The sequence below is a fragment of the Centruroides vittatus genome, unplaced genomic scaffold, assembly GCF_030686945.1.
Source record: "Centruroides vittatus isolate TY-2023 unplaced genomic scaffold, ASM3068694v2 contig_425, whole genome shotgun sequence".
Lineage (NCBI taxonomy): Eukaryota > Metazoa > Arthropoda > Arachnida > Scorpiones > Buthidae > Centruroides > Centruroides vittatus.
In genome coordinates, this window is record NW_027122231.1 from 936,104 (window position 1) to 959,829 (window position 23,726).

Sequence of the window (23,726 nt, forward strand, 5' to 3'; positions counted from 1 at the left end):
CATTTGTTTGTCCTTGGTGTATGAATGTGTGATTTGTAGGAGTTGATGAAGTTGTTTTTGTGTGGATGCATAAAGTTTTATGTCATCCATGTACATGAGATGTGACAGTGTATAGTGTGTTGTTTTTTCATGCCTGATATTGTAGCCATATTGTGTGTTGTTTAACATGTTGTTATTATTATTATTATTATTATTATTATCAACTCGTCTTGATTATAAATATAGATAAGCACGACCAGACGCAGTTACGGCGTCATCCTACAACTCTAAGTCACCCGGCATCAAATCGTAGCAATAAAAAGTATCCCAGGACTTTTTGGGTGGTGGTCAGTCTAGATATCGTATATTGAGCCCTGTCTTACACTACGCGACCTCCATCATCGTGTCCTTGCTCGAACTTACGTGAGTGTGGAAAAGAGAGACCGTCTTAGTTCTCCACAGAACCGGCACAACCAAAAATGAAAAAACCTTTATTAAATATAAACATTTTAATAAAGGTTTTTTCATTTTTGGTTGTGCCGGTTCTGTGGAGAACTAAGACGGTCTCTCTTTTCCACACTCACGTAAGTTCGAGCAAGGACACGATGATGGAGGTCGCGTAGTGTAAGACAGGGCTCAATATACGATATCGTTTTGAATGTATAAACTTACGTCACAACTTGAATTATTTCGACTGGGTTAGAAAAATAAATAGTTGCAATCATTGTCTGTGGGTAATTTATCATCATCGATTTAAATATTTTACTGGCACATAATAAAGGGTATATGCGAAACTATGACTTCTCCGTCGGAACCCACCAGTTTAATCTGACTCATTGTTCAATTTTGTAGGATGTTAAAACAAATGAAAGAAAACCATTATTAAGTTTTATGATATTGTTTTGTAATTGTTAAAATCATTTATAAGTACTGTAAATCTAAAAATATTCTGTAGTACATTAGAGAATCGTTAATCGGAACGCCGGTAATCGGAATTGCCGGTAATCGGCACGATTTTCAGTCGGACTGTGTCGTGCTGAATCGAACGTTTTTGATACTAAATTTACTTCTAAAATATAATTTTCATGTTTTTATATTCTTCAATATATTTATTTTGTTTGTACAAAATGCAGAAATAATTTTTAACGATACGATAGCCTCGATTATTATTATAAAAATTTTCGTTAGGCTTAAAATCGACGAAAATTCAACACGAAGCGACACGCAACGGAGAAAAATTTGAACATCGGACAAGTTAATATATTTTTTCGTACATAATCGGTAATCGGAACAAATCACTAATCTGAACCACCCCAGTCCCCAATTGATTCCGATTTTCGACTCTCTACTGTAATTTCATATTTTATATTTTTTTAAATTTTAAGTAATTCTGTTCTTTAATCTTCACACATAAACGACGTTTTAACACTACAATATAGTTGAAAATGTTTATTCTTTTCTAACAGATATTAATATTCTTGTACGTTTTGTTGACAGCACAGTCTTATAATTAAAGGTTGATATTATTCAATCAGATGAGGATCCTGAGATAGCCATAAAAAGGAAAAAGAATGTCCATCCAAACAGATTTTACAACGCCGACTTCCAATTATATGTGTAATTGTTTGTGATTGAACACAATTTATGAAAATTATAATACGCTAGTTTAACGTAACTTTTATCGTCTAATTTTAAGAGACGAATCCGAAATAAAATTCATACTTTTACTGTAATTACCGATATTCTAGAGACTCCAAACTCCAAACACAACACGTAAGCCAGAATTTTATTATATAACATAAAAACATTTCGAAAATATGAAAACAAGGACGGTTTCCATTTTATCACAATACTGTACGTAATTGCCAATATAGGAGCTGCATAGAGTAATACAGACGACATCATTGAAATATGAAATAATTTCATATAAGTGGAAGTAAAATTAATTTTCGCTCTAGAAGAGTTCTAGAGAGATAACATACCGATGACCATTACATATCACAAGTCGTATCTCGCACAGCAGACTATAGCCACTAAACCGATCAAGTAATTCTCTGGAGTCTAGAGAGACGTCTTACAGTGGCTCGTTAATATCAGTCGCTTCGCCTTTACGAGCATGCTATTGTATGTATTTCGGAAGGACAGGAAAGACAGGAAAAGATGACTCTATCCGTAGTATCGTAACGGCGGGATCTGATTTCAAAATATGCATGTATTGAGACAAATCTTGGAAAAGGGGTTCCACTGTAAAATTCAACCGTCAAATGAACTGTCTCGCTGAGAGAGAATTCAAAGTGGCCACGAAAACATTTGAATGGTGGCTAGCATTGGAAAAATGATACTTACTTACGTTACATAATAATTAACATGCACTTTCACAACTTGTAAACATTCATTCCTGAGACATTATAACGGACATTATGTGAACCGTGGAAAACCCGTTTTTAACTGTGATGGCGCGCACTACAGCCGAAATACAGGAACACGTTTCGCAGGAATTTTAAAACAGATTTCGCGAGTTCCCAGTTCACCGGCAACAATTAAAACACGCAGATGTCGCTGCAGTCGAACATTTAACACGGCGATTTGAAGAATAGGAAAAGCTACAGTACGAGACGCCCCTGTGGCCTAATGGATAAGGCATCGGTCTCCTAAACCGGCGATTGCGGGGTCGAGTCCTGCCAGGGGTACGATTTTTGCAATTGGCACCAACTGAAATTTTACACCTTCTGATGGTTGTTAATTCTCATTCCGAAGCTGAAATGCCGACAGAATTTTAGTTGTTCGCTCCCGCACAGGACGTTATATAATCTTCGGACTGGTTTCGTTTGCAATGCGCAACGCAATAAAGCACGGACAGAACGGAACACGCTGTAACGCGTTCTCGGGCGTCACTTTCGCATCGGTTTCACGTGCGCGGAAACAAACTTCCACCTGTTCTTTCTTCTTAGTTGATCGTACGTGCCTACCTGAACACAGGTGTGTTAATAATACGCAATTTCGTTTCAAATATTTAATTTTCTCTTCAGGCATTTTTAAGCGATGTATCTCGGGGTGCTGTCAGTTCCTTCACGCCTTGAAATCTTCGGATTTATGTCGCGAGTCGAACGAATGCTTTCATGAAAACAATCATAGCTCGCAAAAGTACAACTGCTCGTTACAGCTTTTCTTCAAATAGCATACGAAATGGACAACTGTCGCCGTAACTGTAGCCTTCGATCTCGACGTCTGCAATGAGAAAAATGAAATAAAATGATGTATGAAATCTCGCCAAGCGGGTTTGTCCAACCTCGTGTTCTCCAAACAAGAGTTTCGTCGAATCGTGAAGTTAGAAATTAATTCTCATAAGTTTTGACGCCGAACGTGAAAAAAAAATCGCGTCCGTCGAGGCGGATTTGAACCACCGACCTATGGATAACTATGCCACTACAGTCCACCGCTCTACCAGCTGAGCTATCGACGGAACGAATATAACACCTTCGAATTTACGTCAAGTGCTTTGTTTCTTCCACAATGTTGTTACAGATTAGGGCTTGAAGTTCAGCGATTTGTCTGCTTACAGAACTAACCGGCGCGATTTCAGCTGGTTCGTAGCGGATACGCTGGCATTCATCCAGTAAGGTAGAAAGCCATATCACTATAGTCAAGCACGAGTCGAAATCAAGTTTTCAGTGTTCGGGAGACGAAATACTTACCCTGTGAGATAGTGTTCCGTGTTATTGACAATGCCATCACTCAATCACTCGCTACACTACCTCAGCCAATATTCCGAGTGCAACTGTTGTTGCCAAGCGTTGAGTGGTTGGCGAAAATGCATGAATCGAAAGATAGGGGTTCGCTTTCGGACGAGGTGGCCGAGCGGTCAAGGCGATGGACTGCTAATCCATTGGGTTGTACCCGCGTGGGTTCGAATCCCACCCTCGTCGTGAGTGTGTTTTTTAGCTGCTGTATTTTAGCTTGCGTTTAGTTCGGCCGTGTTAAACGCACGCGAAGAAATCGTATTGTAATTTTCCTATTCTTACTTCATAACCTTTTTCAAATTCGATCGCGAATATTTTCACATTTGTTAACAATGACACAGGTCTCACATTTTTATAGAACATTTATTAATTTGTAATTGCAAATTTACACAATATTACAAAAGAAACTCTAATGAAAAAGAAAGTATATCATTAAACTCGAAGCTACTCAATAAAAGTTTCTCAACTCTTTTTGGATGCAATGCACATCGTTTCCTTGTAATAATATTTCCAACTTTTGCAAAAAGACGTTCTCCAGGTACTGAGGTTGCTGGAATACCTAAACATGAAACAGCCAGTTTCGCAAGGTGATAATTGAAATGGGCAAACGTTGACTGCCATGTAACAAGAGGATCAACATTGTGTGGTATAGTTGCAGCTTCTAAGTAAGTTTTAAATGTAGTACAAAAACCTTCTTTAGACTTTATGGGATCTCTGATTTCCTATGTGACCATAGACTATTCTCATCTGCGCTTTTAATGGTTTCACTTAAGTTTTCCACACGAATCTACTTCATATTTAATCTGCCGGGATAGATAGTTATTGATGAAAGGAATTGCATTTGCAGCACATATTTTGCTTTAGAAATCTGCATTCTTAAATCTGGGATCTAACACTGTAGAAACACTGTATAACATATTCTTTTCTATGCTACAAAATCGTTTGTCGATATTATTGAAACAGGATTTTTTTTAGATTTTTTTCAATTTTTGTTATGGGGTTTGTTGCCTCCTTGCTTGATAAGCACAAAATAGTTGCAGATGTTACCGATAATGCGGCAAACATTTGCAAAGCAGTAGACCTTTTCGTCGTAAAAGATAAACACCTTAAATGCTTTGCCTGTTCTTTAAAACTCGTAGCGCAGGATTCAATAACTGACGTACCAGAATTTAATGAATTGCTAAACAAAGTGTAAGCCATTACTTCATTTTTTCATCACAGCATAACTGCAACCCATCAGCTGCAAAAGGAACAAGTATCTTCAGGAGAAACTTCTTTGTAACTGAAAATCAGTGGTCTCACCAGATGGAACTCAGTATATGATATGCTGGATCGATTTTTGAAAATTAAAAATGTAGTTGCCATTGTGTTACAGAAACTAAAAGATGCTACCGATATGCTTGTTAAAAGTGAGATGCAAATCTTTTTTTTTTTTTTTTAACTCTTTCCGCCCTGTGGGTACTAAGAGGGCCTCTTTTAGTAGGCCCATTATGGGTTCGGCCAGGCCCACAATGGGGCGACCGGGTGGTGAGGGACGGGCCCGACATATCCGAACGGACCACCCACCGAAAAATTCCTGGGATTATTTGACCCGTTCGGATTCGATGCCCGGGTCCCCAGAGCGGCAGGCTGCCACCTTGACCGCTCGGCCATCCGGCCGCTTGATGCAAATCTTAGAAGAGTGCTTTAAAGTTTTGAAGCCATATTACTTGGCAATCGTTGAACTGATGGGTGGAGAAGTACACAATAATTAGTAAAATTATTCCTGTTGTTGGCCTCATTGCAAAAGCTCTGGAGGCAACAAACCCCATCACAAAAATTGAAAAAAATCTAAAAAAAATCCTGTTTCAATAATATCGACAAACGATTTTGTAGCATAGAAAAGAATATGTTATACAGTGTTTCTACAGTGTTAGATCCCAGATTTAAGAATGCAGATTTCTAAAGCAAAATATGTGCTGCAAATGCAATTCCTTTCATCAATAACTGTCTATCCCGGCAGATTAAATATGAAGTAGACTCGTGTGGAAAACTTAAGTGAAACCATTAAAAGCGCAGATGAGAATAGTCTATGGTCACATAGGGAAATCAGAGATCCCATAAAGTCTAAAGAAGGTTTTTGTACTACATTTAAAACTTACTTAGAAGCTGCAACTATACCACACAATGTTGATCCTCTTGTTACATGGCAGTCAACGTTTGCCCATTTCAATTATCACCTTGCGAAACTGGCTGTTTCATGTTTAGGTATTCCAGCAACCTCAGTACCTGGAGAACGTCTTTTTGCAAAAGTTGGAAATATTATTACAAGGAAACGATGTGCATTGCATCCAAAAAGAGTTGAGAAACTTTTATTGAGTAGCTTCGAGTTTAATGATATACTTTCTTTTTCATTAGAGTTTCTTTTGTAATATTGTGTAAATTTGCAATTACAAATTAATAAATGTTCTATAAAAATGTGAGACCTGTGTCATTGTTAACAAATGTGAAAATATTCGCGATCGAATTTGAAAAAGGTTATGAAGTAAGAATAGGAAAATTACAATACGATTTCTTCGCGTGCGTTTAACACGGCCGAACTAAACGCAGGCTAAAATACAGCAGCTAAAAAACACACTCACGACGAGGGTGGGATTCGAACCCACGCGGGTACAACCCAATGGATTAGCAGTCCATCGCCTTGACCGCTCGGCCACCTCGTCCGAAAGCGTACCCCTATCTTTCGATTCATGCATTTTCGCCAACCACTCAACGCTTGGCAACAACAGTTGCACTCGGAATATTGGCTGAGGTAGTGTAGCGAGTGATTGAGTGATGGCATTGTCAATAACACGGAACACTATCTCACAGGGTAAGTATTTCGTCTCCCGAACACTGAAAACTTGATTTCGACTCGTGCTTGACTATAGTGATATGGCTTTCTACCTTACTGGATGAATGCCAGCGTATCCGCTACGAACCAGCTGAAATCGCGCCGGTTAGTTCTGTAAGCAGACAAATCGCTGAACTTCAAGCCCTAATCTGTAACAACATTGTGGAAGAAACAAAGCACTTGACGTAAATTCGAAGGTGTTATATTCGTTCCGTCGATAGCTCAGCTGGTAGAGCGGTGGACTGTAGTGGCATAGTTATCCATAGGTCGGTGGTTCAAATCCGCCTGGACGGACGCGATTGTTTTATTCTCAGGTTCGACGCCCAAACTAATGAGAACCATTTCGTATGTTTTTTTTTTTTTAACTCTTTCCGCCCTGTGGGCACTAAGAGGGCTTCTTTTAGTAAGCCCATTATGGGTTCGGCCAGGCCCACAATGGGGCGACCGGGTGGTGAGGGACGGGGCCCGACATATCCGAACGGACCACTCCCGAAAAATTCCTGGGGATTATTCGACCCGTTCGGATTCGATCCCGGGTCCCCAGAGCGGTAGACTGCCACCTTGACCGCTCGGCCATCCGGCCGTCCCATTTCGTATCTTTGCGATACATGTCGTTTCGAGAACACGCGGATGCGACAAATCCGTCCTGCGAGAGTTCAGATTTTATTTTATTTATTGCAGACGTCGAGATCGAAGGCAACAGTTCGCGATTTCGCGCGGAATTTGAAGAAAAGCTGTAACGAGCAGTTGCACTTTTGTTCGCTGCGATTGTTTTCACCAAAGCATTCGTTCAATTCGGCCGACACAAATTTGAAGATTTGAAGGCGAGAAAAAACTGATAGCGCTCCGATGTGCGTCTCCTGGAAATGCCTGAAGAAAATATTAAATATTTGAAATGAAATAGCGCAATACCGACAAACCTGTGTTCAGGTATGCACATATGACGAACTAGTTAAGAAAGAACAGGTGGAAGTTTGGTTCCGCGCGTCATTTATGGATGGCCTTTTATCGTTTTCACTAGAACTAATTTTGAATATACAGTAGAGCGTCGATAAGTGGAACGTCGGTAAGTGGAATGGCCGGAAAGTGGAACGATTTTCAGTCGGACTGTGTCGTGCTGAATCGAATGTTTTTGATACTAAATTTACTTATAAAGTATAATTTTCATGTTTTTTTATATTCTTTAATATATTTATTTTGTTTGTACAAAATGCAGAAATAATTTTTAACGATACGATAGCCTCGATGATTATTATAAAAATTTTCGTTAGGCTTAAAATCGACGAAAATGCAACACGAAGCGACACGCAACGGAGAAAAATTCAACAGGAAGCGATACGCAACGGAGAAAAATTTGAACATCGGACAGGTTAATGTATTTTTTCGTACAAAGTCGGAAACTGGAACAAATCATTAACTGGAAGGACCCCAGTCCCCAATTGGTTCCACTTATCGACGCTCTACTGTATTTTGTATAGATAAATGTGCACGATTTTTTGAAGAACTTTCGACACCGTTGTGTAGAACATGACTGATTTCATAAACTTTGTATTGATATTTTTCATATTGAATGAATGAATAAACCGTAATTAATAATAATTTATAAATTTTATAATAATTATAGTCAATGGCGTTTACTTGAAGTACTGTACATTCTAAAGTTCGAAAATAAAATTGTCCGTTTAGACTCGAGTTTGAACTGTAAGTTGGCGGGAGTTTAAGCGAATTATGAAAACGTGTGGCGGGAATTTTGGCTGCATTCGTTGGCAGAAGATGGCAGCATGGAGTTGTCCCTCTATAGTCTAGGCCAGGGGTGGCGAACCTATGGCACGTAAGAGAAATATATGGCGTATTCAATAAAATTCTCACCTTATGTGACTCAATAAGTAGTAGAGAAATGGAAGACATGACACAATATAAATAAAAAGTAAAATTAATTAGAAAAAGATCGTAATGTTTTTCCTTTTTTTTGTCGGAGTGAAAGGGCCCCTTGGTCCACTCTAAGTGCGCCACTGTACTGTACTTTTGTAATGTAACTATTACAAATTTTTGGATTATAAAAACAACTTTGAGAAGCTTTTTATTTATTTTTAGTACAATGTTAAATTTTATCCAATATAACAATAATTTATAGAAAAAAATATATGATGATATTATTATGTTTACAAATAGAAAAAATCATTATTTATTTTTCATTGTCTCAAACATTATTTAACAACTTTGATGTAATTAACTTTGTATAGAAAAATACATTCTGATATATTTTTAGAAATTCATTTAATATAATGATTTTATAATCCATTATAAAAATTTTCTTGCAATAAATTATTAAATGGATTTTGTATTATTTCCGTTAAATCTTATTTAATAGATTTCTATGTACTAAAAAATTTTAAAAATAAATATAAATGTGATAAATAAGTAAGAATGGAAGAATATACAACTAAAAGTAAAGCACGAGTCCAATTTGATTTCCCAATTTGATTCTAATAAAATAAAATAAAATTTAAAAAATTCAATTTCTCTATTTTGGTCTTACAGTTAGAATTTATTTTTAATGACGACACGAGATGGCGCTAAGAGAGTAAAAATTTTGAAAAAAAATTTAAAATTTAATTAAATGTTCAAATTTTTTAAACAATTAAAATTCTTTTTAAATCAAATCTGATCAATTTAATGAAATTATCTTGAATTTAATGAAAATTAAAAACTATATTTTATCGATTACGAAAAAAAAAATATATATATATAAATTTCGTTAATTAGTGAAAAAAAATTGAATGAATTTAGTAATTGTCGTTTAACGTATTGATTTTTAAATATTTAAACACATTGATGACATCATCAATTTACCCGATGACGCAATTATATTATTGCGATTGCGCATAAAATTAAATATTTAAAATTAATATTTTAAATCGCGTAAATTTCTGCTTAGTCTTGATTTTATTTAAAGGCTTATATAAACTTTTTTTTTTTTATAAGTTTGAATGTATATTTAATGAAAAATATTTAATTTTTTTTTTAATTTTATCTTTATATATCTTAAGGAATGTTTCGTGCTCGTAATAATAGAAACTGTGATTATAGACGAGCATATCTTTCTTTATAATAAAATTATTTAGCGATTTGTATCTGTCGTCATAACTCCCACGTGCATCCACCCAGAAAAGAAAAATGACGAAGAATCGAAACAGAAACTTATACTTTTTTGTCCATATTCAACTTTTAAAAATACGATAATAGTTGATAATTCCCGTAAAGTTGACATTAAGTTAAATTTATTTGATAGGAAAATTGTATGAGAATATATTTTTCCCCGTAACAGAATTATTTTGCCATTTATATACGTCAGTTCGGATATTTTACTCCCAACGACATCCTCCCAAAGCGGTATAACTCGGATTTTCATCCAAATGTGACGTATACTTTTAGTCAATTTTTTTTTTCTCTCCAATACTTAGAAAAATACTTAAACTTTATCCGGATTGAGTTATTTTTTCTTTTCTATTTTGTCCACACAATATATGGGCAGCAATTAATGCCGTCCGAGTTACTGGGAGGAGCATCTGTCGTCGTCCGAACCACCACTCGATATCTCGGGTCGCGTGTCAGTAACGTACGTCCCGTGCCGTAGGACGACCCTAGGATGTCGGTGTGCGCCGTCTGGGTGAGTTATGAAACCCGATTCCTTTCATATTTTTAAATATTTTCGTTATCGCTTGGAGTTATATGTATAAAATTAATTTTTATTTAAGTTTCTTTACAAAATATAACACAATCGTCGATGTTCGTACCGTATTTTTCTATTTTCTATTCGTTTTCGTCATCCCCGACGGTTCTCTTATGACGTCGCACGCGTCAATTCTGGGGTGGGCCGTAGTCATGAAGATAATTGACGCCGCCATTTTTGACGAAGACTGACATAAGGTAAGCTGCCAGTCAAACGAAGTTAATCTATTGACACATACTGAGTATCTTTGTGTCGTTTTGATGCACTTAAACCACTCCAATGCAAATTTAACTTACTATATACGTGGATGGAAATGGATTGAACATCGATCTCGTGACCAACGATTTAGAAATATCGTCTGCTTTTTTTTTCTTTTTCTTTTTTTATATATAGAGATTGTTTGATAAAAAGTTTTGTTCCGATTGATGCTATTTAACTATTAATCGACCGATTAATCATAAAATAAATGTATTTTCTATCGAATGCAATCTTTTGCTTATTTATATTATAAAGATCGTTATGTTGTATGGAGTTATGCAAACAGAATACGAACAGTTGATGATGCGTGTTTGACCGAAAATACAAACGATTTCTTTGATCAGACTATAAACACTAAACGATAATGTCTGTTAGTTTTTAAAATAATACCGTTTAAAATCCTCTTCTCGAGCATCTTGTCAGCGGTTTCATCTAATTAACTTAATATATATATTCTAGGAAGGGTCTCAAGAAAAATATCATGCAATAACTTCTGTAGAATTACTTTTTATTTTAATTTATCTTCATTAAGTAACACAATATGTAATTTTATTTTTTTTTTCCTGTTTTAATTCAGAAATTTAAACTTTTAGATACTAGAACTTGTTTAATCTTAATTAATTCTTATTTATTAAGTGTTAAACAATAAATCTATATTCAGATTTATTTTATTTTTTAAAATGTTAAGATTAAGAACATGTTCTATTGGTTATAAAACAAAAGGAAAAATAAGAAAATTTTAAATATGGATTTACGTTTTCAAAAAGAATATCGATATTATTATAAGATAAATATTGAAAGCTATTTTACCAAGCGATTGATTTCGTTTCGAGAAATAAATGGTCGGCAGTAGATCATTTTATAAGCGACCCTTTTTTTTTTTTTTTTTTAAATCAATATTTGGTGAATATCCATTGATAAAATTCTATAAGCTATCATTATGCGATTTGCTAAGTAGTAGTAAAAAAATTTTAAATACAATTTACATGATTTATGAAATTATATATATTTTGACAAATTTAAATATGATTTTGCATTTATTAAGCAATTCCTTATCTCTGTAGGATAAGCATGATATAACATAAAGCGTTATGTTATGATTATAATTATAAGTGGTCTGTATATACAAATTATGGTAGCCCTTGTCATGGAAACAGATCAAATCAGTGATATATCAGATGGTGTGATATAACCAATGTATCTATCCACTTATTTTGTCTATTTTCATGCCAACTTGCTTTTTTTGTGGGTTGTATTTCATACAATGATAGTTTGAAGGTTAATGATTAGTAATGTTTGCTTATCAGTTGAAATTCAATGACAGTTAATACTGTAATTTAAAAATTGGCTAAAACATTTTTATATTTGAAGATGAAAAAAAGCAATATATACAAAAGAGTGATTATAATGAGAAATTAATATTTAATGTTTTGGCATTGGAATGTTTTGATTAAATTTAAAGTTTTGTGTAACCAACTTTTTCAATGAAAAATACTTTATTGAAGTATTAAACAAGAAATTATATATCCAAATGTTTGCAAGAATATCTATCTTTGATATTCTTGTCATTAATTTCAACAATAACAAAATATATTTATTTATTTACAAATTTTCTCAATAGCTCGGTTTAATACTTTGATGATTTAATATGCTTTAATGTCTTTGAAAATGAATCGATTGAAAATGGATATATAATCATTTTTGTACGCTAATGCAATGAAGCATTTTATGTGAAAAAATTTTGAACGTAATTTGAAGTTTTCAAGAAATTTGATGTAAATATTTTTTGATCGATTAAGATTTTTCTAATGAAATTTTATTAAATCTGTTTGCTAATATAATTTTAAATAAAATTATTCGAAATATGAAATTTTTTTATTTAAATATAATTAATTTAATTTCTTAAATTAAAATTTTATGTACAAATAAGAATTATTAAAGTAAATCTATGTTGAGTTTTATCATTACAAACTTTATACTTAATGTTTATTTTCAATTCATATTATTTTTTTGAAAATCATAAATTCAATTTTAATTTTTAATAGGAGTATGAAAAATAACCAGTTTTTGTTATGAAGTAATTTTTAATAAACATGTAACCTATGGTGTTTTTAAAATGAGGTCTTTCATCCAAAATAAAAGTATTTAAGCTGTTAATAAATAAATATTAGATCACTTTTAACAGTAATTTATGTAATCCTAAGAAACAGCCTCTTTAGAAGAAAACATCAACTGGATAACATTTAAATAAGTCATGTTTAAATTTTACAACTTAGTTTTTATTATATAATTTCAATATGAAGCAAGGTCTTGTATTATTATAAAGTCATAATAATTCATAGGTTTGGATATTTTGAAATATAAATATGATGAAGTTTGATAGAATATGACAACTGTTACAGAACTGTTACTGAATTTAATCCATAATAAAATAGCAGTGTTGTTTATAATAAATAAAAAATTAAAGTGAAATGTAGCAGCTAAATAAAATTTAAAATATTTATATAGAAAGTTATGCCTTGTTGAATAGAATTAAAAATATTGACTTAAATTTTGAAATTGACAGGTAATTAGATTAACTTGATATATAAACTGTAGAACATATAGTGACATTACAATTAGATATTTGGCTGAAAAAGAAAGAATTTTAAAAGTTAATTTCAAAATATTACCATATTTAGAAAAATAAACATAATTATAGATATTAGATTAAAATTTTTAATATTAGAAATTATAAGATATAATTATTTGAATACTTACTTATTTTAATATTATTAGTTGTGGGATGGAAACTTTGTTTCTAATGTACATTTCAAAATAATTTTAAAGAATTGTCAATATATGAAATTTTAACTGTTAAGATGCAGTTTCAAAAACTTAAGACTACTGATCTTTCAAGATGACAAGAGTTTTAATTATATCTTACTTGGAATAATTGTGAGAAGTATTATTTTAAACAAAGGTATTTTGTTTAAAATGTTTCGTAAGACTATACCATTACAGTTAGATTTAATTGGTTATATTATCTATTTATAACTAGCACTTTAATACAAAGTTTATTAACTGGTATTTTTCTGAATACTCTAATTCATAAAGTTTTTACTTCAATTTTTTAAATATTATTAAGATGTTAAGTTAAAATTTTTTAAGAAATAGTTTATTGTCAATATAATAATATAATTGACAAATTACTCATTTATTATTTAACTTTTTGTGTTGTTTTAAATTAATTTATTAACATATAATCAATAAGCGAATAAGCCGAATTTTTAAGGATTTAGTGAAGAAAAATGCAGAGAAAATTTCATAACATTGCATGTAAGTTATTTTATATAAAATGAGTTACAATGTAACTGATTTTGATTATCTCATAAAACATATTTTATGTTGAAAATCTAATAAAAATCAACTATCTTTTAAAAATTGATATAATATCAACATTGTATATGTTTCATATTGATGGAACAGAGTGTTTTGAATTTCATACATAAAAGTGGATATTTTATTGGATGTTACATGAACTATGATAGTTATTGATTTTAATTAGATTGGTCTAACAGTGATTTTATATTATTATTTTATATTGATTTTTACCAAACTAGTTTCAGCAAAGTATTTTAAAAACTTTATTTGTTTATTCTGTAATTAATATAACAACATATTGATTATATATTGTTTGGATTACTTATGGTATTATTATTTTTCTTCATGAAAATATATATTTCTCTCTGATTTTTATTGAAAAAGTTTTCTTGAGAAACAATTATATTTATTTTATAAACTTTTTTTTTATCTGCTATTAAACAGTTTATAAGATAAATACTTTTTAAAAAGATGATTTCCAAAACATATCAAATTGAAATCAAAAGTATTCCATAAAATTTCACTGATTTTGGACTAATGGCTAGTTTTATTTCATTAATTCATATTTTGAGTGTACTTTAATATTACAGAAATATTTCTTTGAGGTGAATGAATAATTGTATGCATTATATTTTTGAAAAAATCTCTACTATGTGCCTAAAATATGTTTATGTACAAAGAATTATTGTCTCTTACTTGACATAAACAAAATTGACAATTTGAAATTATGATATTTCCAATGTTAATATGTAGAAGTGAAGGCTCAACACGGAGGAAATTCTTAAAAATTAGAATATGAAGAAAAAAATATGAGCTAATTTGAATGTTATATAAATGGACGAAAATTAAATACTGTAAAATTGGAAGCTGTCATAAAAAATTATTTTCTTTAATAACTTCATCAGGTGCTATACAAAATAATTAAATTCCTTGTTTTTACTGAATGTTTCTTTTCACCCCTTGGATTGAAGTAAATAGAAACAATAACTTAGATATTATATTTGTTTCTATTCTACAGAATTAAGGAAATTTTTTCTCTTTGCAAAAGAATGTTTATTAGTTACGTAGACCTTATATTATGCACATTAGAACTTACACAGAAAGAAAACAGAACTTTTAAAAAATATTCTTCATTGAAGTCGTCAGGAAAACTTATTGTGGTTTTGAAGCATACCGAAAGAGCTGGTAATGGGGGAAAGAATTTTCTAACATCTCCATAAGTAAAATAAAATCCCTCACAAGTCTCCAAAAATCTACATCTGTACTGTTTTCATGAAGAATGAGCCCCACAAAGCCATGTTTTTCAATTTGACAGACATTGACAACATACGGTCTGTTGAAGTTAGTTTACTTTTCATATAATACCTTTACATATCATACCTTTACTAAAGAGAAGTGTTCTCACTAAAATAAATTAAAATCAATATGATGATCAAGAGAAGAGATGATTTTGTCATATTCGTTAACAATTATAAATTGTCATTTTGGAAAAATTGCAAACTTAGTTTGTTTTGTATTTTAATTATTTGTAGTTGTGAAACTGAATTAGCAAAATAATTTTTTATTCAGGTAGAATTTTAATATATTTTGTGTAGTATATATTGGTAAAATATAATTTAATAAATTGATCTTTATATTGAAATGTTTTTCTTATTTATAGAGAGAGACATCCCTGTATTTGTAACATGATTTTGGTGGTTGATTGAAAACAACAAACTTGAGTTTTAGAGATCCAGAGATAACTTTGTGATTGTTTTTTTCTGATTAAATTAAATAACTATAATCTTCATTTTTGATAGTTAAGTACAGTATATTGATAGTTTTTTCCTTTTATTGTAAATTTTTTTTCTAGAATATTGCAATCAAAAAATATTCATTAAGATAATTTAAATTTATGATAGAACATAATGATAAAATTTTGTTATTTTTCCACAAAATAAAATTTCAGATATAAAAAATGGAGGATTTTTAAAAATGATTTTTTACTTTTATACAGCATATCTGATTACTTCGTTGGTATATTTGTTGAAATATTTCTAAATTAGTATAGTAAGAATTTATTCTATTAATAATATAATCCGAAAGTTCTTCATTTACATCACAGAAATACTTTTCAGCTACAAAATGATTTTATTAAGTACTGTGTATTTTTTTTATGATCAAGAGTAAGATTTTAATTAACTGAATGTATACTTATAAATGAACAGTCTAAATTTTATTGTAATGTTTTGTTCAAAACTTAAATGTATTTATATATATATACAAAATTTTTTAATGTATTAGTTCTCAGCTTTACAATAATTAAACGTTAAAAATTAGTGTCAATAGAACAACAATTGTCATGACTTATTATAAATTTGTAAAAAAAATGAAATTGAATAATAATCACATAGAAATTAAGGTCATGTCATTGTATCTATAAATATGTGATTAATGTAGAACAGAAAATGCATTATTATATTGACAGAAAATGAATTTCTATTTAATTCCAAATACAATGTAAGAATTTAGATACGGATAATTTTTTTACGAAAAAGTTAATCAAATGTTTTTTAGAAATATTTGTAAGTAAATTTATTAAATGTAGAGTAATTTCTAATGGGTTATCAAAAATGATTTAATAGTTAGAAAAAAGGCCAAAAAATATATATGTATACTGTATATATATATTTATATAATTAATTTAGTTATAATGTAATTACAATGACAAAATGTATTTATTGTAAAGTTGAAAATTGCTAGTATGAAGTTAACCAAGCATAGCAACAATTATTGAGTTCAGTGTGCTATTTAACTGTTTTGTGAAAGTTAAAAAATTTATTTCTTTACAATTTATTACTATTTTTTTAATGTATTTAAAAATTTTTTAACTTTTTATTTTTAAAATTTTTAGAATAATAGTAATAATGCTTCTGAACACTAAAACTGTTAAGTTTTTGTGTTTAGAAGTTATACTTGAGGAAACTGTATGCATAAATAGTAAAATTATTACTTTTGTTATCTAATTTTATGTATTGGCTTATATAATGATGAACATTTTTTTTTTATTTTGTTTGTTATATTGAAATAGTTTTTCACATAATAAAAACTTATTGCTATTTATATTCATGTATAAAAATAGACATTTTTATTTGCATAAATAATAATATTTAAATAAGGATCATTAATTTATTTCCTCTTGTTTATCTAACAAAAGGATTTTCTGAAAGTACAGGTATACATTGAGTTATGTCGTTCTCAATTATGCATCGTTTGTCAAAAAAAAAAATATGGAAAAATAAAAATCAAGTTTAAGTCATTTTATTTGACTTTACATCCATCTGCCACAAATATTGAAGTCATAATATCACTAGAAAAGCGTTAAAAGCACATAAAATCATATTAAAATATGTACATTTACAGTAAATGTTAATATAATCATCATAATCCTAGAGAACGAAACATGAAAACATCTGTGTTTCTGTGTTGTCGTCTTATTTAGTGATCTTAAGTGCTCATTATTGGCGTTATCCACCATAGTTTCGACTTACGTCGTAACTACACAAGAAAATTTGACTTACGTTGCCTCTCCTGGAACCAATTACCAACATAAGGCAAGATATACCTGTAATTAAGTATGAAACAATTTGAGGTACAGGAGAGAAGCCTGAAAGTATAAGTGAAAGATTTAAAATATTGCTTATTGTTAAGACTGTATATTAAAATTGCTAGATAGATTATTAATATTCTTATGACAAATTTTGAAGTTCTTTGTAATCATACTATAATTAAGATTTGTCATGAAATTATATATTATTTCAAATTTCATAGCAAATATTTTATTAAAAAAGTTTTATACTGATATGAAAAATCTAATGTAATATACTGTTGTAACTAATTAAATAAGTCTAATATTAATGGTATTTTTAAGTTCAGAACAGAAACAAATACAGACTGTAGCAAAGTTTTCTATATTAGTTTCCAGTAGATGGAAAATTTTTCATCAGCATAAAATCTGAGAATTTAAATGTTTTCACTTTATTATCCCTACACAATTATCCCTACTGTGTACATTTACTATGTGTAAATACTCTGAGGAAGAGTAATTGTAAATCACCCATTTGTTTGGTCTTAAGACTACATGTCTGTGTAGCAAGAGAAATTGTAAATGAATAGGAATCTTTGAAATGCAAAAACAAAATGGACAATTTTATTTCACTAAACAGAAGAAAAGAGACAAGAAATTTGTATTGATATACAGTACATCAGAATATGCTTAAATGAATTAATTTTATTAAAAAATGTTTTGCTTTTTAGCCTATAAAAATTAGATTAACAAGGAAAGACCATAAGTTGCTATGTATACTTTTCATTAAAATCAATAACCAGCCGTGCAGATCTCAGTGTCCTTTAAAAGCAAGTAAAGCTGTTTTTGTGAATAGTCAACACACAAGGAGAAAACTTTAAAAGAAATATATACATAATTAAGTAGTTTTCCTAAAAAGCTTAGGATCAACTGCAGCATGGTGTGGTTGGTACACCTGTACTTCCTGATTTGGTTCCATTCTCTTTTTTTCATTTGTTTTTTTACAACAGTTATAAATTTAACATTTTATTACTAGTTAAAATCCACACACTACTATTTTGTTTTCTTTCTATATTTCTAGGTTCCAAACCCTTGTTGACAAGAATTTGATTTGTAAATTATCAAAAGTAGGCATACACATGAAAATACAATTATCATTGTTAACAACCCTAACTGTATTTTATAAATATTTTTTTTTACCTAACAAGATAAAATTTAAAAAATAGATTGAATTTTAACTAGAGAAAAAATATTAAATTTATAACATTCTAAACTCAATGGATAACCTTTATAACATCACAAAAACTTTTTAATCACTAATGTTTTTGGCCGTTTTTAGTGACTTTCAGGTTATAGGTGAAATTGAATGATATACAAAATATTCTAAACATTTGTGTTTAGAATAACAGAATGCTGAATAAATTCCAATTAAAATTTAAACAAAAACCATTTACATATCTTACACTACACTGCAAAACACCGGGATGTGTAAAATACTGCACTCTTAGAACCTACAATCGATGTGATATAAAAACAAAGGATGCAGATCACCACAAACGTTTTCGAACTGCTGGGAGTTCTTCCTCAGGTGGGAGACTGAATTACTGATGGGACAGAGCGAACTGTTAAGCGAAATTATAAGATGTTACATGCAACGCATGTGTGTTTGTCTAGAGTGCAGCATTTACATATCAAAAATAAATAAATATAGAAATAAAATTACAAAAATAAAAACATAATATAGCAGTGAACAAATGTAAAAAAATATACCAAAAACAGATAAATAAAACCATACTACATAATAAAGATAATATAATATATAGGAAAAAAAAACACCAAATATAGTAACAGAGAGATGATGACCCAAATGTTGATAAGTGTAGAAGAAATGCCATTCTAGTTATACAGATTATAGATTGAACCAAGCTCTATATGCTGTAGAAAGGGTGCTAAGATCTTTGTAGTTGGTGGAGTGCCCCTGTTGTACATATTTCACCTGTAACCTGAAATAGGTCATTAAAAATGGCTAAAAATATTAGCAATTAAAATGTTTTTGTATTGCTTATAAAGGCTATTTGTTGAGTTTATTATCTTACATAGCAGGATTTAATTGATACATAAAAAAAGAATCTTATAAATATATGTTTTGAGACATTTTGAAATAAATCAGCCCATATCACAGGGTTTTCACAGGTATTCACAGTTAATTAGACATATAAGAACAGGTCTATTTAACTGTCACTAAAAATACTATCAGATTTGTATTTATGTACAGTACATGTACTGTACAATTATCTATCCCTTCCTTTGCTTTTGGTTTTGGGTAATTGTAAATGAGTTTTCAGTTTCTATGGTACACAGTCAAAATAGGAAGATAAAAATTCTGGAAAATAAAAAAAGGAATTTAAAAAAGTACAATAAAATCATATTGCAAGAAAGACCAGAAAAACTAAGAAAAAAATAAAATATATAAAAAAATATATATATATTTAACTATAAATCAATAAAAAAAAATTAACTAAATTCTGAAATAATAGAATAGGTCTCGTTTTAAAAAGACTAAAATAGCAATACTGATGTCCAAAAACAAGAAAATAAATGAATGCGAGCATGAAAATGTGGATGGACAACATGAATGCATATTGCAAATATTCATTTCCTTTGATTTAGCACAATTTACCGACAAGAATCAGAAATGGCAAATACCAAACATTCATCACAAGTAAGGGGCTGTCCATAAATTATGTTCTCATTTTTCTTGAAATTTTTACTCCCCTCCCAGTTTGTCCAAGTTTCTGTAACCCCTCCCCTTTTTGGACATCCAACAAAACTCGACCCTCTCAAAACCTTTATTACTTTATGAATGATAGATGCCATAAGTAGAAATGAAATATGCAAGATTTTTTAAAATCAATATAATAAAGTTTTGTGAAATTTAGTGTAATGGTTAAGACAAGGGAAGGGAGGCCATCCACTGAAGCTCAACTCCTCCTCTCTCCTTCCGACTTAATCCAACTTTTCTGAACACCCTCCCCCTTCCAGCATGGACATCATTTATGAACAGCTCATAAACCATCCACACTACTCGGTATTTCCCAAATGTTTGTATGGCATTCAGTGAATAGTGAATGTGTAGACACATCCTAATATCATTAGTTAAGGGAGCAGTTTGTTTAAGAGAACACTTTCTCTGGTTTCCAATTTTCTCCACTATGTTTTACATTATTGGGACTCTTGTTAATAGAGCATCAGATAGAGGAGCATTCCATTTAAATAAGTGCTGTGTCAGCAGCATTTTTAGAAGAGCAGTCCTGCAAAAGCAAAAGGGAGCACAATTCTAAGAAAGATATAAAGATCTTTCTTATGGTACTGTACATCATTGCCTAGGCATATGGTGATAGGACTCTCCACACTATTGTATATGTTATATGAAGATTAGAAAAACCTTTCATTGGTCAGTTTTGTGATAAACAGTCAAAAGATTTACAGAATCATAATGAACAGGTTTTATGCATACACTTATAAGAAGCAATTACATATTGAAATAGTATCATAAAATATATATAGCACAGATTACATGTATGTCTGCATTTTGAGACAAGACAAGAAATGATTAGTGACCAGATTATGGAGGTCTGCGACCTTACTTTAAAGGCAGTACTTTGTCTCATTAGAGAGCATTCAGAAATTTTGGAGCAACAGTGTTCATATTTTTTCAGTTAGGTCTCGTATTTCTGAGAGGAAGCAAAAATGATATAACTGGTATATATAGTGTATTTACAGATTATTTGGTAATATGATAACATTGATGATAGAGGGATGGAAACTGATATGCAAGTACAATAAAATTATGATATAATGAATTTTAATGTTTCCAAGTTTCATAGAGCTCCTAAGATCGGAAGAGTTAGAGAGATTCAAATACCATGAACAACCCTCTTGGATTATAATATTACTTTCGTTAAGGGAGTAGCCTGGATAAAGAAGTATATGCAGCAATCCCAAGGGTGCCCTCTTAAGCTAATTTGATTGTGTTTATATTCTTTATGTAATACATATCTGAAGATAACTATTTTATTAGATTTTAAATGTTTCATTTGTATTAAGTTTTGTAGCAGTGAGAAGTTTGTGAATTTTATATTGACAAATATAGGGATCGATATAAATTTATTCATATTAATAATTAAGGATGCAATTAGGGTAGGGTTTCTCATTTCCCACTCTTTTGTTTGTCCTGCGATTTCAGGAAAAAAGTGAACTGTTTCCTGGGATATAATTAATTATTTTTAAGATTAAAAAAATATTTTGAAATTGAATGATATAATTATTTTTCCTTTTTAAAAGTAATTCAATATGTTCTGCAACTTCCAAAATCATAATATTAATAATGCTGTGTAAAATATATATTAAAATTACCTTTGAATTATGTAGAAATTTTCACTAAATAGAAAAAATTTATTAAAGTTTGTTGGAAACTGCTTACAAAAAAAAATGCTTTTGAATTGAGTGGAAAATTTAAAGAAAAAAATGAACTTAGATTAAACTTCTAACGTAGAAGGTAATTTTCATTTTTTAAATAAAACATAATACAAAATATTATTGTAAATTTTTATAATAAGATTTTGAAAACCAAAGATGGTCAATACTCCGATCACTCAATCTGGTTATTATTTTAATAATGAAAAGTCTTGCTACTGAGAATGCCCTTTCCAATTCAATGGATCTGGGTGGAATCGTCTTTAATGCATTTAAGAGAAGACAGATGTTATGTTAAAAATTGCCGGGATGATTTAGAAAAGAAAATATATTTTCTTTTCTAAATATGAAATTGTCCCAGCAATTTTTAATGTAATAATTTTATTTTTAAAGAATTGTGTTTGCTACCGCTAGAGGAATTTTAACTTTTTTACATTTGTTGGTAGACAGTAGCTTCAAATAAAGACGGTTTTGCCGTAGACTTGTTAATGCTTCTAAGAAAGCGTGTCAAGGGACGGATAGAAATGGACTCATGTATTGTATAGTCTAGTAAGAAATATATTTTCTTTTCTAAATACAGATGTTATGTGTTTTCTCACCTGTGGCCTGGAATATTTCTAGTTCATTTTTGAGATTATAGTACTTCTTTTGCTCACTAGTATTCTTGATTTGTCTACCTTTGCCTTTAATAGCGGTATCAAGCTTATAGCCTGATAATTCAGCAGTTTGTTTAGCTTTAATAATCAGGTTTATGAAGAAAAACTTCATACTTGCAAACTTCGTACTCATTTCTATCCTTGCCTAATTTGCACAACCTGGCATAATACAGTTACTGAAGCTACTGGGCATAGTTAAAATTAAGACAGCATCGGTACAATTATTCCAGATATTACAAGTTCTGACAAGTAAAGAATTTTCAGTCCTGCCACAAATACATATTGATTATTGACAATCTGTGAGATGTCATAACAAGCAAAAATTTAAAAAACTAATAAGTAGGTTTAAAATTAATAAATACAAATGCATTCTAACAGTTTGAGTTAATTATACTTTTTATTTGCGGGATTTCCTGGGATGAGAAGAATTTCCCAGGTTAAAAAATCAGTCGGGATCCCGAGATCCTATTTGAGAAACCCTAGATGCAATGATTATCTGACTACTCTTTTGATACAAGAATATCTCAGTATAACTTCATTTAATATGGAATTCACTATAATGCAATTTATAATATTTATTAGAAGATTTAGTTATATGGAATGATTTACTTTAAAGTGGTCACTACTAGTCTAATATGTCTAAGAGAATTTATAACTATAATTTTAAAAATAAATTTTAACAATGTTTTCAACAACTGCCGAATTATCGGGCTAGCAAATGGCTATAGTAATATTAATAATTAAAGTTAATTTGCTACTAGAGTTAGGCGTTAGGCGCCATCTCTTGCTAAATTTAATAATTAGAATTTTAATTAAATAATTTAAATAAATTTAGGCCTAACTGGAAGAAAAGAATCGCCTGAAGTGGGATTCGAACCCGCAACTTCTGCTATCCGTGCAGACACGTTACCAGTTACGCTACCCGGACCTTCGGTCCGATCCTCCCTTCCAGTTGATATAAGATTACCGTACCACCATCGACAGTCATTACAATGCGGCTGGGACACATTAATTGCCCACATCCTCCCATGTTTTCAAGATTGTTTTCAACAATGTTTTCAAGATTGTCTAAATATACAGGTCC

General features: G+C 30.6%; 1 protein-coding gene and 4 non-coding genes across 11 annotated transcripts in view; 3 read left to right on the forward strand and 2 right to left on the reverse strand.

Moving 5' to 3' along the window:
• Nucleotides 1-3,359: 3,359 nt before the first annotated feature.
• TRNAY-GUA (transfer RNA tyrosine (anticodon GUA)) lies at nucleotides 3,360-3,442 on the reverse strand. Its single transcript is given in 2 exon segments — nucleotides 3,360-3,395; nucleotides 3,406-3,442. It is a non-coding gene; the product is annotated as a tRNA-Tyr (tRNA).
• Nucleotides 3,443-3,823: 381 nt separating this feature from the next.
• Nucleotides 3,824-3,905, forward strand: TRNAS-GCU (transfer RNA serine (anticodon GCU)). Its single transcript has one exon. It is a non-coding gene; the product is annotated as a tRNA-Ser (tRNA).
• Nucleotides 3,906-6,339: 2,434 nt separating this feature from the next.
• On the reverse strand, nucleotides 6,340-6,421 carry TRNAS-GCU (transfer RNA serine (anticodon GCU)). Its single transcript has one exon. It is a non-coding gene; the product is annotated as a tRNA-Ser (tRNA).
• A 381-nt stretch (nucleotides 6,422-6,802) lies between these two features.
• Nucleotides 6,803-6,885, forward strand: TRNAY-GUA (transfer RNA tyrosine (anticodon GUA)). Its single transcript is given in 2 exon segments — nucleotides 6,803-6,839; nucleotides 6,850-6,885. It is a non-coding gene; the product is annotated as a tRNA-Tyr (tRNA).
• A 3,167-nt stretch (nucleotides 6,886-10,052) lies between these two features.
• The window catches only part of LOC136976803 (homeobox protein PKNOX1-like), a 62,837-nt gene continuing 49,163 nt past the window's right edge, over nucleotides 10,053-23,726 (forward strand). For 2 of the 7 annotated variants that reach the window (XM_067272175.1, XM_067272177.1), the window contains exon 1: nucleotides 10,053-10,261. The gene's annotated coding sequence lies outside the window, so the exon portion shown is untranslated. Of the gene's footprint in view, nucleotides 10,262-10,319; nucleotides 10,522-23,726 lie in introns of those variants that run through there. The other 5 variants (XM_067272174.1, XM_067272176.1, XM_067272179.1 and 2 more) reach the window with 4 other exon arrangements.